Source organism: Grus americana, chromosome 2 (assembly GCF_028858705.1).
Source record: "Grus americana isolate bGruAme1 chromosome 2, bGruAme1.mat, whole genome shotgun sequence".
Classification (NCBI taxonomy): Eukaryota; Metazoa; Chordata; class Aves; order Gruiformes; family Gruidae; genus Grus; species Grus americana.
The window spans coordinates 58,413,026-58,419,025 of record NC_072853.1 but is presented as its reverse complement, the minus strand read 5'-3'; positions in this window follow the sequence as shown (position 1 = coordinate 58,419,025).

The window sequence follows — 6,000 nt, the reverse complement described above, 5'->3', positions numbered from 1 at the left end:
ACCAGGAACCATTTAAAATTGCCAACTTAAAAAAAAAAAAAAAAAAGAGATTTAAAACTCATAAAGGATTATGATGAAAATGTAAGACTTATTTCGTGGGCTTCCAGCTTGAAAGAAAAACTACTATTCTGTAAATAGGGAGGAATGGGTTTTCGTTCTCTAAAGGTTTTTGGGTATTGTTTCTCTGAAAACACATATAGTAGCCAGAAAAAGGGATCAGAGTAACCTTTGTAAACACAGCCTGAATTAACCTGCATCAAAGTGATTTACCTGCATCAAAAGAATCAAACTGATCAATCCATTATAGCAACACATGGTGGCTCAACTATCCTAAAAGCACTTGCAGGATTGTTACAATGGAAACGTGTCAAATCTTCCCGTCTTTGGAAGTGTCTCTTCTCAACCCATATGCGTATTAATCAGAATAGCCTGCAAGAAAAGACGGCTTGGAAAACCACCACTGCCATCCATAAATACCATAAGAAATGTGAAACTACTTTCATTTATATGAAGAACCAGTGATATAAGACTTTGACTAACACCGTTACCTCGCTATCACCAATTTCTCATTTCACATTGTGAGGTTTACTAGAATTTGGTGCTGCAAAAGAAAATGGAAAAGTATTGTTTTGAATGTTAAGGGAGACATGAAAAATTTATCACAGTGGGGTCTAATATGGCATTTCTTGTATATACACAGTCGTCATTAAGCCTGTGAGAGTTCTCTGAGGAAAGATTGCCTGACTGGATTTTCACTTCAGTCAACATTGAAATTCTAGTAAGATACCAAGAAGTTAATGGACAGAAATGAAATTGTCTTTTTCATGTTTTCTGATGGCAAGCGGTACAATGGATGGAGGATGTTTGATACCACTTAAATTTGTTGTGGGACTGATTTTGCCACTGGTAGTTGCTTTTAGCTTTTATGCTCATTACTTATATATTTTGTACTCATCAACAGTGAAGAATACTCAGCAGTGCTGTTGATCTCAGGTTTACCATTCAATATGTCAGCAGCTGTGCAATATCAGGGAATCAGTGTAGCCGCTCACTGGGATCATAAAGAACATGGGGTTGGTCACAGAAGCTTATTTTTCCACAATCACAACCAGCCATGGAATTAATTCCTAATTCAGAAAGGTCCATGTAACATCTCTTCTGTTAATATATAATACTCCAAAAGCTGCTGACGTTTTTCCTAGCATCCCATTTGGCTAGGAATCCATTGGCCCACATTAAATGACCAAAACCTAGAATATGTGAGCCCTAGCATAAGAGCAGGAGAGAGCAGAGACCAAGTTTCCTAAGTCCTTGTAATAGCTGGGATTTCAAAGATCTCCCAGAGGTACAACGGAAAACGTTCAAACCATGAAGAAGAAACCAAAACGTTTATCCCTGCCTATTTGGACTGGAGGGGACAGAGGACCTGACCCCAAATCTAGTGACAAGAGGCAAGATACACTGACCAGGTGCATAAAAGACTTTATTGCCGAAGAAAGCACCAGTATACTCTGCCAACCTTGTGTGTACACTTGTAGCAATCTTCAGTGCTTCAGAAGAAGTTAGGGAGGGAAATGAGAACAGCGAAAAAAAAGAAGAAAAAACCCAACCCAAACCAACCAACCAACACCAACCAACCATAAAAAAACCCACCAAAACCCTTTTAGAAGCCGGTGAAGGGAAGGGGAATTCCTTCCTGGATCCTACAGGTAAGCAGCAATTCTGAAGCATGGCATTAACACAGCACCAGTGTAATGTAAACAGATACTCAAGTAGGCTCACTGTTTAAAAAAAAAAAAAAAAAAAAAAAAGAGGAGGGGGAGAGGTACTATTCAAAGTACTACTCAAAGAGAGTAAAGTCTGGAAGAGCACGGCCCATGGCTGGCATCTCAGTATTTCTTTTCCATCACTTAGACCAATTTGAAGAAAATCCCTGCAAAGAAGCTTTCATAAGATGGCATTTGTGTCATTCAGTATAGCACCAATATTCCTTTTGAGTTTTATAACTGTTCCTAGAACATTCTTGGCAATGAATTTAAACTTTTTGAAAGAGGTTGCATTTCACTGTAAATGGTTATCTGGTATTCACAACACAAAATAAGCATTTGAATATTTATTGTGAGCACATTGCATTTTAGGGAGAACACACAAAGATTCTTACCACAATTATCTTGTTCCAGCTTTAATATATTAGCTGTCACCTCTTTAATGGATCTTGTGAGAAAGGAAAGTTTCTTTCTTTAACTCTCTTTTCCCCCTGAACGCAATTACCACCTCATTCAGAGCTCTTTGTGTCCACCTAATCTCTCTGATTATGTCTCTGACACCACCACAATACTACATGACTGACATACCTGACAGCTGTGACTAGTGACAGAATACTCACAATGAAAACCAGCTCTATGCAGGATGAGTATTACCTACCGCCAGCCTCACAGAACAAACATGGAAGGAAGGTAAAAAAGGGGTGGGGGCATTTCACCACTAGCCTAACCCCTACCGATTTTTCCTCCTTTTAGAGCTAAACAGCATTGACAAGCAGAGCCTCTTTGTACATACCTACCTAATGAACCAATTGTTGGATGAATACAAAAGAACACCATTAGTATTTTAATTTTGAATTTATAGAGTAGAAAATGCATGTTTGGAGACCTGACTTACAAGTAGGACTTGATGGATCATTTTGTCTCTCTCCAGCCCTTTTATGCTTCTCTGGGTCATAACTCCCAGCTGGTGCTCAACTGTCAGATTTAGGCAGGTGGCAACAGATGAGAGCCTGTGAAGAAAGCTATACCTGAAAATGTCATTCCCAGACAACAAGCTGCCACCAGAATCAAGCACAAACTATTTCAGAATTCAGCATTTTGAGCCATAAAGACATGAAGTAGTATTACAAATAATTGGCTAATACAATAGCAGTAATGAATACACTAATCAGGAAACATTAAGGTAGAATGCTTTATAAATTGTCTTATACTTTAAAAATTCCAGCTTTTTAAGTGGTATTTCTATATAAAAAGCTTCATCTTGTCAGCACTGATTTCCTTTCGCCCCCCCCCCTGCCCCCCCCCCCCCAAAAAAAAAAAGGATGAGAACTTTGGGAATAGGGATGAAGCTGATTTTTCTAAATGTACTGCATATTCAGAACAAACTGAAGTTGCATCTTCTGAGTTCTTGAGCAGCTTCAGCAATTACACATTCCCAGAATCAGAGAGAAGGGGCAGAAATCAAACTAACATTTTCAAACTGGAACATCTAGAGCCAAAGTGTGCTACTCAGGCATCTAGTTTTCAGAGATTGAACAGATAATATTTACAGAAAATTAATCTAAATACTTTATATCAATCTGATTTCACATCTAAAAACTGCTTGTGAAAGAGTTACCTCAATCATACAGCAAAAATAAAACATGCAAGCTTGAAGGATATGCTTAGGAAAGCTTTGTGGTCAAACAGTATGTTACTGAAAGCTGAATTTTTCATTTTCTATCTTAACTTTCTTATGCTGTGAGTAAGGTGTTCATGCTGTTACTATAGATTCAGCACAACATTACATTAAGTTTGAAAAGGTTTAAGGAGCAGTTTAAGTATATGAATAAAATGTTTAAAGAAAACCCTCTTTTTAATCCCTCATGTTCCAGCTTGCAATACTTGTTTATTCTGTACTTCAAGTTACTACTACCTAGGAACCTGTAACACAGATTCCATGTTACAGGATGTATCAGTGAACTAATGCAGTGTTGTAAAGAAAAAAAAATCATTAATGTTAATAAGCACATTGAGAAAAATCTCTTCTACTGTTAATGCCAACTCAAATTTTCAAATGGGAAGCTATAATCAATATTCTACTTCACTGGTAAATGCAGTGAGAAAATTGGCATGATACAGACATTGTCACTTAAATTATTAACAGTCATCTTTCTTACTGAATATGAGGCATCACAGCAGACAGGTGGATTCTTCACACAAATAGAATCAGTAAGACAGACATGAAATAAGACATGCATACACTTCATCTATGCTATACGATGAAAGCAGTAAGCCATGAACTTCTGTTATCTAGTTTGGGAGGGGGGGAAAGTTAGAAGATAGTTGTGAATAAAAGTCAGGATATTCAATTACAGTTCCAGGGACTACTGATCTTATGTCAAACGCCCACTCTTCCATTAGCTTCCAAGGACTTTTGTTCCCATAATACCTTTTCTCATTTCTAAAGATGTTACAATATAGAAAGCTAACGTACTTCACATGTAAGATACATTACCTACTAAGCTCATAGTGAACTCTGATAGCCCTGTAGCCCCCCAACTCTTCCACAAATCAATAGGAGCAAGAATATACTTGCATTTCACCTAACGAGCATTCTTACCACAGAAATGCCCCAAAGTCTCTAATACTCTACTTCAAAAATCCACCACTGCCCTCAGTAACTTATTTCATACACCAAAACACCCTCACAAAAGTCTCTTTACCATTTTAACCTTTTATATGATCAAAATCATTTTCTAGACAGTCAGGCCTTGATACGCACCTTTACTAGGTTTTCTGAACACTAATTAGTTTCAGATGCCAGGGCAACAATCTCCAAAACACACTGAAGCACGTGTACGGAATGTATTATAACTCCATTTGTAGTCAATGATGTGAAAACTTTACAAAGCTGTTGAATAATTATGATTACTAATATCCCAATTAGGTTGAACAGATACAAAGACATCCTCAGTGTTAGACACCTAATGAATTTTTAAAAATAATTTATTTCTCAATTTTCTCTGTGGTCTTAAAACCAACAAGTAAGATTACTATAATTAAAGAGCCATCATTTGGGGGTTTTGTTCTAAGTTTGTCTGCTTGGGATGTTTGAGCCAGCCTTCCCACTCTGAGACAAAGGATTGCATCCAACAACAGGAGAAAACTGAAAAAAAGTTTCAAAACTGACTGATCAAAATGAGATAAGAATTATGTCCAAAGCTAATTCTGATTTTATCAAAAGTATCATAGTTTAAACTCTTAATCAAATCTGCAGTCTTTGAGAATTGGTGAGAATTGTTCTATTTTTCTGTATCCCTAAAAGATGTAGAGACAGAGATCAGGGCTCCTTCATAGTAAGGACCGGACAACTCAAATCAAGATTGTCTTGACTACAAAAGTTTACTACATAAATAAAACAACCATGGGGAAAGGAAGCAGTCTCATTTTATGCACCAGGAATGGAAGCAGTTTGAAGTGACTTCCTCAAGACTTTTGAAGTCCCACTGATGTTCTCACTTTGCAAGTGAAAATACACTGGCTATGCTCCAGCTTTTGCACCTTCGTTACTGGGGGAAAACTTCATCCAGAACTGATCAATCAGCTGTCTGTCAAAGACTTGGGCTTCCACTGAAGTTCTCCCTTCTTCTTCCTCAGCTTCTCTGCCTCACAAAAAAAAGAAAAAATCTGTCTTCAAGTTTGCATTGCACACACTAGAGCATATCTTCTCCTAGAGATAATTTGCTTTACCTGTCCATGTCTAGAGATGATAATTATTGCCAATACATCCAATGGCTATTGTAACCATACCAAAATGGTATGGGGGTACTTAAATTAAGGGAGAAAAAAAAGTGTCATGCACAATTTATTCTTCAGCAGGTAGGTTAATTATGCATCGTGTAGTACTAATCGAAACTTCTGTTAAACACTTGTGAAACAAGAATCTAAGGAATAGAAATACTAGAAGATTACCTATCCTTCTTACATCACCTGGAATCATTTTGATTTGTCTTACGAATACAGGTATAGCAATATAATTGGAACTGCCAAAACAACTGCTGGGACAGCAGCTGGGGATGTTCACCACCACAGAGTCTGGCCATGGAGTTACCAGCCTGTAACTTCCTCTTCACGCTGCAAAAAGTCATTGTTCTTACAAGTGAATCAAGCAAAATGAGCTGCAAATAGATGCCAAAATATTTAGCATCACCTGCATACCAGGATTCCCTTAGATAACAAGGACAGGTCATTT